This window comes from Lissotriton helveticus, chromosome 5_1 (assembly GCF_964261635.1).
Source record: "Lissotriton helveticus chromosome 5_1, aLisHel1.1, whole genome shotgun sequence".
In the NCBI taxonomy this organism is placed as follows: domain Eukaryota; kingdom Metazoa; phylum Chordata; class Amphibia; order Caudata; family Salamandridae; genus Lissotriton; species Lissotriton helveticus.
The window spans coordinates 269,087,987-269,102,115 of NC_136065.1; the positions used below are offsets into that span (position 1 = coordinate 269,087,987).

Here is a 14,129-nt window from a genome sequence, read left to right on the forward strand (position 1 = left end):
GCCATGAGGGCACTCCCTAACAAACTCTGGTGGCCAGTCTTTTTCAGCTAGAAGGATGTCATAGCCCTTGGAGAGATTATCCCAAAATAGTCCCCTTATTTTTCTAGTCTTATCCCCCTCTATACGTAATGTTATTTCATATATTTTGTGGGGTTTGCTAACTCTGGTGTCTGCAGTTTCCACTTGAAGATATTCATTCGTGTCCACTGTCTCCAGATGATTCATAAGGACTTTGCGAGCTATGCTCACTTCTGCTGCGCTGTCTAGCATTGTCTGAGCCCATTCTCCGTTTTTCAGTTGTGTCCTCAGTATTCTCGGCATTGTTAACTACCTTGATACTGGCTACCTTCTTTTTTGGAAATTGTAATTTCTTTTTTAGATTAGCAGGTTCCTTGTCTTTGGACTTGGCGTGCTCTTCTCTTTGTTCTGATCGTCCTCTTCTTTCCGATTTCTGCGAGGAAGTCTGAAAAGATTGAGAGGGACGTGTATCAATGTCTTGATATCTATCAGGCTTTTTTATATTATCCCTATTTCTAAGGTTATATCTTTTCCCAGAGGGGTCACTCTGGGGTGACCTGTGTCTTTGGTTCGGAGATTTTTCTCTTCGCCTAGGAGACCTTCCTCTGGACTGGAATTTCTTTTCTTTAGGATTGGATTGTTTGTTTCCATCCCAGTTCTTTTTTGGTGATGTTGAATTATTATTAAAAAATATTTTTTCCGGACTTTCAATCAGTTGTGGTTTTACTGGTATTCCACCTAGACTATCTCTACCTAGTTCTTCATAGGATTTTTCTATGATTCTGGCAATTTCAGCTGGTTGGTCTGCTATATCTGTCTCTTTTAACCTCTGGCGGATCGCCACGTTTGCTGCTTCTCCCTTTATGTTGGCTAATAATATAGCCGAGACCTGCTTGAAGTCTTTCAGTAATTTCATACCAAGAGTTAAAGCGGATTCTGGACCATATTCGTCTTGAATTTGTTTTAGCACATCTGGTATTACCGAAATGGATGGAACACCGTGCGTTTTTGTGTAAATGGAAGCAAAGACTGTACCCCAAGTGTCACAGTCCTCAATGTGTGGTGCGATTCCCATTGGAAGACAGATAGTCAGAATCCTGTGTTTTTCTAATGGGGTGGTGTCCGGAAACACCGCCTCTATTTGGGTGATTTTCTGTGCCAACCAGAATGGTATTTGTTCCCGTTTAGCCGGTACTTTACCTAGGCAGGACTGTATGTTCTGTGGTGTAATTTTATTTGTGTTCCCCTGGTGAGGGGTCAGCTGTGGAATTTTAATTGCTGGTTGAATTGTTGAAGTCCGCATCACATACTGGACTAATTGTCTGTGTACTTTTATTAGTTGTTTTAGCTGTGCTAAAAGCTCTGGTGCAGGCATTCTTTCGATGTCTGGATGTGGTGTGTATCCGGCTAGGACCGGCCACGTTGCTCCTGGTCTACCTAAAGGACCGAGCCTGGTAATGTGATTATTATGTTTTAGGGCGCCATCAAATAAGAGCAGGTGCTCTTGAAATTTGAGTGGTACTTCCACCTCCTCGAAAGGAGTGTACGTTTCAGGAGGTTCCTCTATTTTGTAATAGTGGAAGTACTTTGTTACAGCATTTGCTGCTGGAAAATGTATCCATGAATAGTATACCTCTGTCTGCCGATATTCGTGTGCCTCAATTACGAATATGACTGTACCACCTCTAGGTGTCAGTCCATTTTCTATAAGTTTTAAGGTTATAGATTTCCTTTTGATGACCGGGATGAGTATTATATCCGGGTCTGCGTCTTGCATAGTAGCATCAGCTGCTGCGAGTTCAGTTGCTATTCTAACTGTCTCTCTTTCTTCATCACTGTCCATTTTACCAACAGGATGGTTATTCTGTTTGTTTGCAGATCAGGTTTCTTATGGAAACAAAGATTAGATGCACAATATTTTGGAACGGTGTATCCTTCAACGTTGACTAAACCAAGAACCATACATAGGAGTTCCCTCCTTCGAGGTTTTGGAGAATATAACCTTTCACCCACTCCAGACGTCTTTGGAGTATTATGGGGAAAAGGGGTCTGAGTGAGAAAGCACGACTGAGTTACTTTAAATGTCTTACGTTAGTTTTATCGCCCTTTCCAAACGCGTTGGGCGCCATGTAGTGTAGTTCCTATCATCCCAATAGGCTCTGCGCATTGGAATAATACCTTCAATAGTATAGGCCTAGACCAGACGTTAACTAGGTCTACTACTGTCGATATTAGACTTAAAGTTTTGGGTTTGCCAGCTTAGCTCAGAGTTCACTAGAAACTTTCTCGAATGTTCAGGAAAGAATTAACTCCCCTGATTAGACAAGAAGGGATTTAGTTTCTGACAACCATAGAACATGACAACTTTGCTCTCCCCTAATCAAGAGTGTATCTCGAGAGTCGTTTGAACAAAAGGCAATTTATTTTACTCAGTCAGTACGTGCATTCTTAGTCTCATCAGATTGTAGAGAAAAGGAAGAGACGGGCGTGTTCAATAAAAGATGTTATTTATTGATCAGTCTCTTTTCTCATACAAGAGAAATGGATCGATATTATTGCAATACTTATAGTTAAGTAAAGTGCATACATTAAAAGCAGAAGTATAAAATAATACTGTAAAAACATTGATATGGTTTCTAAGCCATATGAAGGTTTAAAATGAATAAAATAGATTACATACATACATACATTTGACTAAACGTACTCAACTGGTGTTTCTAAATACGCCTACCCCGTGTACCTGACCTAAGTCTAATGCGTGGGCGGGAATAGAAAGTTACAGTTTAAGTTAAGTTTGTTTTTGCCAAGTGACTGACTAAAGAATTCTCTGTGAGGGGTTATTCAGTTCTGTACCTGGAAGTTAGGATGAATGAGGGATGGTATCTCTCTCTCTGGTCTCGATATTCCAGGCTGCCTGCGAGGGCTACCCGGAAGCGCCGGTGCTGGATCTCTCGGCAGGAGAAAGCAGCTCGTCTCATTCTCAGCGCGTCAGGAAGGCGGGGCTGCGCCAGCGGGGTCAGCTCTGCTCTGGGCTTCGGCAAGTATGGCTGCTCCGTCCTCGTCACCACCGCGTGTGTTTGCATAGGGCAATATCGGTAATATTGATACCTTTAAGGTGCCGAGATTGACGTAAGGATGGACATAGATACGTCAATAAGGATGTCATACGACCAGGTCGTTAGCACATTCTTTTGCTGAAGTTCTCGGTGAAATCAAAACAATGGCCGCAGGGTTTTTCCCAGGTTGTCATAGGTTTGATTTGTTTAGAGACCTCCGTATGCCTTATCAGGGGCTGGAGGAATATCGCTTGTCTAATTAGATCGCAAGCGTTATGACCTAATCAGATAACACGTTCCTGTGCCGTAGTGTGGCTGCGTCAGATAACGGTATCTGCATCATGGGGGTTTGCTGCCTCATGGGCTGACTGCTAGTTAACTTGTTGGTTTGTTAACCAGAATAGGGTCAGGAATAGGGGGATCGATTCAGAACCTATAGGAATACATCACAGGGTGAGAGGGTTGTGAGGGTAAGGGTGGGTGAGGGTGGGTGAGGGTGGGTGAGGGTGGGTGGGTGAGTGAGGGTGGGTGGCTAAGTGAGTGAGTGTGGGTGAGTGAGGGTGGGTGAGGGGGTGTGAGGGCGAGGGGGTGTGAGGGTGTGGGAGGGTGAGGGTGTAGGAGGGTGAGGGTGTAGGAGGGTGAGGGTGTTGGAGGGTGAGGGTGTAGGAGGGTGAGGGTGTAGGAGGGTGAGGGTGTAGGAGGGTGAGGGGGTGTGAGGGTGAGGGGGTGTGAGGGTGAGGGGGTGTGAGGGTGAGGGGGTGTGAGGGTGAGGAGGTGTGAGGGTGAGGAGGTGTGAGGGTGAGGAGGTGTGAGGGTGAGGAGGTGTGAGGGTGAGGAGGTGTGAGGGTCCGAAGTAAGTGGTGGCAGGGCAGACATCATAAGACAGAGAGAAGAGACTGCGTGGTGACTGCGTTGGTCAGTTTCAGAATCAGGAGGGGCAGAGTCAGCACAGTCTGAGAGGGATCAACGTGTCTAGAGGCAAAGCATAGCATAGCGGATGTAGCATTGCAACTAGAAAGTCGAGTGTTTTCAAGCTGTGTCCCTAGAGAGATGGCGACACAGCAACAGAATTTGAGGAGCAAGACTACTGTAAACAAGCACAGTAGGCTTTCAGTTACGTCCACAAACAAGCTCTCGGCATTGCTGCGGCGGGGGGGGGGGGCCGAGGTACAGACAAATGGTGGTGCGCGATGTGCAGGGGGGGGCGGTGGAGCGGCAGCCTTTGAAGTCTGATGCCGAGGCACAGACAAATGGTGGTGTGTGATAGGGCTGGCTCTGTGCACGTGCATAGATCTCATGAACTGTATGCGATCCGCAGCCATTTTGGTAGACTTTTCTTTTCCACTTACTATAATCTCGCCGGAGCAATGCGCAAGCGCATTGGCTCAGGCAAGACCTAACCTAAGGAGAGAAAGAGGAGAAAAAACACACCCCTCAATCCGAAAAGGATGGGGCTTAAATTGACGAACAAACATCTTCTCCAATGGCTGGCCGCCGTTTAGGAAGTCACCCAATGGAGAAGAGGGGCAAGTTTAAGGTCCATACTAAGACATAAAATCTCGCCAGCGAGACTGCCCAAGCGCAGCCTACTCTAGCCGAAACCTAAAAAACAGTGGTGTCTTCGACCAGTGCAGACTAAATCAGGAAAAACAAAAAACGTGTGCTAACAATATGTGACAAATACAATATGGCACAAAAGAAGCATATGCTTTGGTAACGTGTGCAAACCAAAAGCGGCCTACATCCCTTTCACTTGCACAACGCGAAGGGATCGAGATGGATATCTCCGAAACAGAAGTAAGGAAGGTCATCTTGTCACTTAAACACGGTAAAGCTGCAGGTCCTGACGGACTCCCCGGTGAACTTTACCGTGTCTTGGCTGATGCAATTGTCCCTACTTTAACGGCCCTCTTCAATGGCATTTTGAGGGAGGGATACGACCCCCCTCGATCATGGAGCGAGGCCACTATAGTATTGATTCCCAAACCTGGCAAAGACCCAACTTTATGTGGGTCATATCGCCCAATATCACTGTTGAACAGCGATTACAAGATTTTTGCTTCCATCTTATCATCTAGAGTGCGTTCAGTAGTGGGGGAAATAATACATCAGGACCAGAAGGGATTCATCAAAGGTCGCCAGCTTTCGATCTAACGTACGATCTAGTGGGGGCAATTGACATTGCCTCATCCTTCTCCCTTCCGCTGGCAACACTCACCTTAGACGCGGCTAAAGCCTTTGATAGGGTAAATTGGCCCTATCTCAATGACGTACTGAAGAAGTTTAACTTTGGGGAGAAATGTTGCCGCACCATAGAACTTATGTACAACTCACCAGCTGCACGGCTCCTAATAAATGGTACATTGTCTGAAGCATTTGGGATTTCGAGAGGTACTAGACAGGGATGCCCGCTTTCCCCCCTCCTCTTCAATCTGTACATTGAACCGTTTGCGGAAGTCCTAAGACGGGATGTACTTATTCCATCTTTCAGATTTGGGGAGTGGGAAAAGCGGGTAGCTCTCTATGCAGACGACATTCTAATTTTTACTTCAGACCCGGAGACTACATTCCCAGAGGTAATAAGGAGAGCCGAAGAGTTTGGCCGCATTTCGGGTTATGAGATCAACCCAAGCAAAACTGACATTATGGCTTGGAACATTCCTGATTTACAGCTAAACGTAACCAACTCAATGAGATACCTGGGTATTCGGGTAGTACATGACGTCGGCAAAATCGCTCAAGTTAATCTCAAGAGAGTGTCTAATGAAAGTAAGAAACTGTTAAAATCTTGGTCCAATCTTCTACTGACTATCCTCGGTAGAATAAGTCTGATGAAGATGTCCATCCTTCCTAAATTTACTTTTATTTTCAATACCATCCCTCTCGCATTCGATAATGTAGCCTTGGAGAAATGTCAGAGAGAGCTTAATTCCTTTGTTTGGTGCTATAAATCGGCAAGAGTGGCCTGGAAGAAATTGAGAAGGAGGAGGGAAAAGGGGGGACTGTCTCTGCCTGATTTACAGTATTATGCGTGGGCATTTCAACTGTCTCATTCAAGAATGCTCTTAAAAGTCCCATCTAATACATCTATTGGTCTCATGTTTAATGCCATGCTGACTGGAGCCGGTCTACCAACTAACGGCTACATGTTTAAATATGGAGACCAGAAATACTTCAAGAAAGTGAAATTAAAAATTCTTATGTCCCAAGCGAAGGTCTGGTCACATATAAGGAGGAAACTAGGCTTGCCATACTATTCTAACTTTGCACCCATTTGGGAATCTCCGGGATTGCCGCTTTGCCTGGAAGACAGGCTCGCAATCCCGTTGAGAGAAGGAGGAATATCAACATGGGGAGATTTGTTGGTAGGCGAATCACTGTGGCCCTGGGAGGAGTTACGGGACCAACTGGGTTCAGAGCTTTCGAGGTTTAAGTTTTTACAATTAGACAGTTGGTTCAAAGCACTGGCCAGGTCAGGGGTAACACTTGGGAAGCGCAGCATCACTGAAGAGAAATTTGTAGTACGATCAGGAGGGGGTAAAGAAGTCTCGCAGTGGTACTGGAGCCTGTTAGAAGAGATAGACGGAGAGTTTATCCTCCCGGAACAACTATGGGGCACAGAACTCGGGGCCACGAGTATCGAAATCTGGCAGAAATCCTGCACCTTGTTATACAAGTGTGTTAAACCTGCATGGCTTAGGCGCAACCATTTTTTTTCGATACATCGAGCCTACTTTACCCCTCTTAAACTGTCTAAATTCATCCCAGGGAAGAAATGCAATAAATGTAATTACATCGCAGCTTCGGACATCCATATGTTTAAAGAAAGCCCTAGCCTATTACAGTTCTGGAATGAAGTAAAAGCGACGTTGGATTCCATTCTCAACATCTCGATCTCCATCACACTTCCCCTGATTATATTTGGATGGGACAACAGCATAAAGGGTCATGCAAGACATTTCTGTTTTATGCAATACTGCTTGCAAGAAGAGAGATATGCAAGGTTTGGATTGAAAAATCGGCACCAACACATGCAAATTGGCTATCATCTCTGTATGCAAACTCTAAAACAGACATGTCGAGGTCGAGATCAGGTGCTCCACGCAACCGGGCTTTCTGGAACTTTTTGGTTCAGTGGAGACAGTACCGGGGGTTCCCCCTCTCCCCCCCCGGTCCAATGATTATGCCTTAAAACTCCAAGAACTAGGCCCCCCCATTTGGTTCCAAGGCTAGTTCAACTGGTTTAACACCAAGTTTGGAGTCACCACCCGTTTTCTCTTCGGGCCATCTCCTGCCGATTCTTACCAATCGCGTTTTCAGGTGCAGTGGGAATCTTGCACTTTGAGTTAACACGCGCATGGCAGTTGGAGGCCGAATAAGAGGAGGGCCAGGCAAATGAGGATTAAAAAAAAAAAACAATGTGCAATCATCCGGACCCAACACTAGGCAGCGATCTATGCATAGATATAAATTCAGCAGCCCACATGCCTCGAACACATGGTGTTGTCATGGCGTGGTCCGCTTTCCAGCCGGAGCTTAGGCCTGACCCCGTCATCAGAGGTTTGTAATCCACTGTGAATCTTTGCTCTCCCCTGATGGCTCATTCCGGATATATCTCGCTGCTGCTGCGGGCCGAGCCCTACCCCATGTCCCGCTTCGGCAGCCAGTGCATACAGCCCAACATCATCAGGGGCATCGAGAACATCTGCGAGCTAGCCGCCCGCATGCTCTTCAGCGCCGTGGGGTGGGCCCGCAACATCCCCTTCTTCTCCGACCTGCAGGTCACGGACCAGGTGGCCCTGCTGCGGCTGACCTGGAGCGAGCTCTTCGTGCTCAACCCCGCCCAGTGCTCCATGCCCCTGCACGTGGCGCCCCTGCTGGCCGCCGCCTGCCTGCACGCCTCATCCATGTCCGCCGACCAGGTGGTGGCCTTCATGGACCACATACGGATCTTCCAGGAGCAGGTGGAGAAGCTGAAGGCGCTGCACGTGGACTCGGCCGAGTACAGCTGCCTCAAGGCCATCGTGCTCTTCACGTGAAATGGTGACCCCAGTACCTGCATGGAGGCACTGTGCTGAGCTGAGCTGATTTTTACAGCTGGAGTTAGGTTTACATCTCAGGTGACATCTGTAGAGGTAGCACAGCCCAAACACCAGCAGCCGGCCAGCCCTCGGCACGCTGCGCCAGTGGTGTAGTCAGAGCACCCCTCAGACAGGACCCACTGCAGCGGGACAGCCGTGGGACCCGCAGATATCCCAGCTCCTCCCCACTTTACTGCAGCCTCGGGACCCGCAGAGGCCTCGGCAGAGTCTGGGGGTACAACCATCAGCAGGCCAGCCTCAGCACATGATGGGCCCCTGCCCGTAGCACATCCAGAGTATGAAAGAAAGGTGCAGCCCCCAGGCCCCCATCGTTGTGAGGTGTAAGCTGGTCCTCATGGGAGAGGTGCATTGTGGGAAGACGGCCATGCTACAGTTGCTGGCCAAGGACTGCTATCCAGGGGTAAGTGTGCAGGGGCGCGTATGCATGCGGAACATTTTACCCATACATCTACCCTCCAACCCCTCTGACCCATCACCATAATCAGACCCTCATTCAGCCCGTCTGTAACAACATATTTTTAACCAGGGCGCCTTAGCCGCGTAGATGCAGACCTCCTTAATCAGCCTCCTATTTAACCCGTCTGTAACCACACCGCTATACCCCCTTTTACTCCCTATAAACAGGCTACCTTACACAGACCCCCCCTTTAACCCCTCTGCAACCAGATCACTTCAGCCGGACCTGCAATGAGACCACCTTGATCAGACCCCTTTAAAACCTGGCTCCTTTAGCCAGACCACCTCAACTATTTCTCTTGCACCACTGAATCAGACTACCTTTAGGTTTTAACCCGTCTGTAACAACCGATTGACCCAGGCCTCTGTGCCCCTTAAGATCAGACCACCTTGACCCTCTCTTTACTCCAGGCAACTCCGGCATCTATGTCTCCTTAACCCCCTCTCTAATGAGTCCCCTTAAATCTCTTCACACCAGACCACATTTTCCATCCCTGAAACTGGGCAAGATCTCTTTAACCATGTCTCAATAGCGCCCTACAGCCGGACTGCATCATCTGTGTCCAGGATACCTCTACAATTCAATGTTTCCAAAGTTAATAAAAGTGGAGCAGCACGTGTTGTTGCTCCATAGTAGGCCCCTACCAGAGCTTGACTGGTCACCTTTCGTTGCTTATTGCTATATTCCATGGTTAAACTTGAAAAAAGAGGTGCAACCAATGCCCAGGTAGTTTTAGCAAGTGTAAAAATGACAAAATAATGCCATAATACTGGCATACAGTGTGCTGCATTACACCACATAATTTGGCTTTGCCTGCCGCATAATTTACTCATCCCTGCCGCAGCTGTTTGTGTGTGTGTGTGTGTGTGTGTGTAGCTCTGTGTGTGTGTGTGTGTGTGGCTCTGTGTGTGTGTGTGGTTCTGTGTGTGGTTCTGTGTGTGTGTGTGTGTGGTTCTGTGTGTGTGTGTGTGTGGGTGCGTGTGGCTCTGTGTGTGTGTGTGGGTGCAAATGCAATAGGTCTCGCATTTGCGAGAGATTGAGCTATTGGCATTGTAAATGACAATGCCATTTATTTATATGTTTTAAAAACAAAAATAATGTCATGAGCAATGCCAATAGCTCTAACTTTAACAAAGACGAGACCATTGCATTGTAAATGCTTGTTGTTATTCTCTGTGGTAGAACACTAGCACCTAGACATAACAGAGACACCTAGCTGCTGTTTTTGAAAACATTTGTTTTGTCATAATTCGGGGCATAACGTTCTAAACACACACAGAGCGGAGACTAGCAGACAGCCGAAAGGTCCTGAGAAAGGAAAGCTGCATCAGCTGTGATACAGAACAACTATCTATGAATGCTATGGTATGGGGTCCGCTTCCAAGCTCAGAGATCTATAATCATTTGGTTTTCGTAGTGAGGACGAGTTTAGGCAAATCTGTCAGATAATATGACAGGATTCTTTATTGTATATGGTCTAATAGCTATGCTAATTACATTGCTGCCCGATATTTGTTTGCTAGTTGTGGCCCAACTAATGCACATTAGAGAACAATAGTTTAATTAAACTTTCCTTGTGTCTCTTTTCTATTTATTGTGGACAAGTATGAGTGAGAGAAGGAAATGGGGTGACCTGCTTACTACAGTGATTCTGAGAGGGTCGGGAGTGTTGTGTTCTGTGGTGCCAAATTACTTGTCTCTAAGGAATGGTTAGGAGGGCAAGTAAGGCATTATGAGCTAGTCTGATTCTGACCCATAGATGCCGATGGGATATGGTGACTCAGTCCCTACATTCTGATGTTTTATGATCCCAAGCATAGTTTTGTTACAGAGCAGATTCCCTGGAACAAAATTATAACAAAAATCATTTCAAGCCTATCATCGGTGCATGTGAATGCATGCTCACACACAACTGCCCTCTTGGATTTATTTTTTTCAAACACTTTATTTTTAATTTATCGTTCTAATTTGGCAGACTATTTCCTAACAACGAATTAAGAGGGAAAAAGTATTCACAGGGATGCCATGCTGAAAGACAAAAGTTAAGTGCCTAGAAGCAGTGCGCAGCTACTGGGCCAAGAGAAAAAAAAATTGAAAAGAAATATATGAGGTCGAGAATGGTGACTGCGTAGAAACAAATGGCTAGAAGAGAGGAGCCCTGCAGCAGCGTGCTGCTGCCTGGCCTAAGAAGAAAAAAATTAAGTGAATAAACAAAGCAGATGTGGGTACAGGGAAGCAAGCAAGTAAAGTGCTGCTGAAAGACAAATCAAAAATAGTCTGCTCAGATTGTCAGTGGGAGGATGAAAGTCATCAAATCAGAATCAAAATACACAAGACATGGACCAGCGGCTGGGCAAACACAAGAACAGGTTGTTGCGTGACGACTTAGATACCGTATAAAGGTTTCCCGATTTATGCCCTTATAAAGGCACAATTCGCGTTGCCCTTATTTAGGCATAGAAATCCAACCCTTTTTTAGGCATTTTCCATGCTAACCAAATACAGGGATGGCCACCTACATCCGTCTGTCCACATCACAACAAGTTCTTGGAAAACCAGACTCTTAAGCTTTAGGACTTCCCCTTGCTTGGATTATTGATTTCTCCAAGAACTCATTATGCATGAACATCTATTTCTTAGGGGTTCATTCATGACGTTCCCCTGCCCGACTTTTACGTCAATACTGGCATTCCTAAACACCTTCAAGGTATAAATATACCTTCACTTGCCATGGCAAACGACGGTTCGGCTGCATTCTTGCATGGCACGGCTCACCACAGCAAGTTCAGAAGAAAGTCGAGTCCCCGCCTGACTGACACACTGACCAGACGATGTCATCCTCCTCGCAGAGAATCCAGCTCCAGTGTTTCGGACTCCCCTGACGGGTTGTTAGAGATCGAGACCCGGAAAGAGATTCCAACCTCTCTCATTCTAAGGTATGGAGTGGACTGGAACCTAGAGGGACTTTTGGCAAATCTTGGCAACACTAATCTAAACTATAGCTAAACTAGACTATAGACAAACAGCACCTACTTCTTGCCTCGTACTACACTTAGGTTAGGTACACTGCTGTAGAACTAGCTAGAAGCACCAGATGAGCATTCACAGTTTAGCCTGTGTTATTTATGTATGTATTTTTATGAATATATGTCATAGCTACAAACCATGCTATTGCAGTATTATTTTATCTTACTGCTAACGTGAATGTATTATACTTCGCATTCTGTCTTACGATTGTAGCAGTTCATATCTCTTGCACGAGAAAGAAGTGTGTTCAATAAACCCTTTTTAATGAAACGCCTGTCTATCTATTTCTGTGTAAACTCTGTAGAAACAAAGCATGCACGATTGACTGAGTGGAACTGTTATCTATTGTTTCCACGATTCTGAGGCTGTTCCGATTCTAAGGGAAACAAAGTTGTCATGTTTATGCGGTTGTCAGAAACTAAGCCCTTCGAGAAGTTTCTAGTGACCTCTGCATTAGCTGGCACACACAAGTAATTAAGTTTAATGTACTCGATAGAGACATACTGACCTTAGTCCTATGTCAAAACTATAGTGTATATTATTCCAATGAGCAGAGCCTATCAGGGATATAGGAACTACACTACAAGGTAGGAAAGCCATTAAATAAGTAGAGAACTGAGATAGACAAGAAAATCATCCAATCAGGAGCAAGAAGCCAACCCAAAGCCCACTATGAATATAGCATTGTAGACAATATAGCTTTCTGTAGGCAAAAACTAAAAATATATGGAGGTCATAGAGTTCTCACGGTGCCAGACATTTTAGTTCGCAAATAGCAACCAACCTGCAGCACAAATCTTTTGAAAACTACTCCTCTAATGACTAAAAATCAACACTGCTAAGGTCCATATTTTTCATATGCACTTTGTTAATCAATACATGCGTATTACTAGTGCTATGTAGCGGTGGAGGACTGTAGGACATCTACAGTGATCACTTCAGGTTTGCAAAATCTTAGAGTTACTATTGTGTCAACAAAAACAATCTCACAGTCACCTAACATAAGTATTACAAATGTCTCAGGATGCCCCATAAGGCATCTACAGAACCTCAAATATCAATTTAAAAATACAGTTTTCCTTGATGATCAATTTCTGTTCATGTTCTTGGTCAAGAGATGTATGCAAGATACAGCTCTATGAAACCATAAAATAGATTATGTAGTGTTATATTACTTTCATAGGTCATTCCTCAATTTAAAAAAAAATACAGATGTAAATCTTGTTGCCAGCTGCTCTGTCCCCTCTCTCCCACCCCCCTTCCCCCCATTATAATCGCTATTTTAATACAATGGGATTCTTGATTGAGGGACTCTTGCCCAACGTGGACAAATAACTCTTGAGGGAATTCGGATCTGTACCTAGCTTTTAGAAAAGTATAGCTATCAGGGTTCACCCATGGGGTTCAGAACCAATTTTACACACAACAGAAAGAAAAAGCAGGCAGTGAAGAAATAGGAAATATAGATCACCACTTACAGAAATGTGACAATATGAACATACTTCTTTTCTCACAGCCTCCTTTTAGAAAGCGAAAAAGATGGTGATTTTAGCACAGCAAAAATGCTGTCAATGTCTTATGGCCGGGATGCCCGCCACCCCCTCCCAACACACATCCCCAAGGATGGGAAGTCGGACAATCGTTGAACTTTTGGAAGACGGGAGGGAGTCACCCTCCCGGCCGTATTTATTAAAATATGAAACAAAATTTAAAACATTAAATTAAAAGTTTCATCATTATGCATTATGTACAATTTGACATTTATTACATTTCGATGCAGTCATGTACTTTTGGCTAACATCCTGAAAATGCATACACTCTAATTCAAATTGTACATCCTAGCATTAAGGACCAACGGCAAGGTCTTAACCGGTGTCAGATCCCTACTACCAAACTCCCGCCCTCACCGTGTGAGCGGCGCATGCGCAGAGGGCTCTACCCTCATTGCCAACTGTAACTTCCCTTGTCGTGGTGGGGGCCCCCTTTCTACTCGACGCCATCTTAAGGGTCATCCGAGTTCCCGTATGAGGTCTCTGTAGGAAGGACAGCGTGGACTCTCCCCCCCACCCCATACTCTTTATCCGCCGTCGCGGATATCCGGCCCCCGGGAAATTAGTCAGGAGGGGCATTTAACCGCCTCCCCCCCTGGGAGGGGCCCATGGCCATCTCCCCCTAGGCGCCCCATCCTTAGTGGGTGCCGCCTCCCCGTGGAAGGGGCCAATGGCCGTCTTCCCCCGGGCGCTCCCATCCATTGTGGGTGGCGCCCCACTCTAGGGACCTTTAAATTCCTGCTCACCGATCATGACCTTACCGCCACAGACCGGATAGTTGACCGACTATCCGGTCCCCCCAACTTCTCCTATAGGTCATACTTCCTCAAACCTCTAAGCCATGCAACCAATTCTCCTATTAGTAAATCATTCCCCTCTCTGGACAGGTGAACCCCATCATACAGATACATATGGTCAC

The 14,129-nt window shown here is 45.9% G+C and overlaps 1 protein-coding gene and 1 pseudogene across 2 annotated transcripts in view; one reads left to right on the forward strand and one right to left on the reverse strand.

Moving 5' to 3' along the window:
* The window catches only part of RGS3 (regulator of G protein signaling 3), a 945,383-nt gene that overhangs the window by 854,540 nt on the left and 76,714 nt on the right, over positions 1-14,129 (reverse strand). The gene's annotated exons all lie outside the window — the stretch shown is intronic.
* The window catches only part of LOC144752440 (COUP transcription factor 2-like), a 48,858-nt pseudogene continuing 42,398 nt past the window's right edge, over positions 7,670-14,129 (forward strand).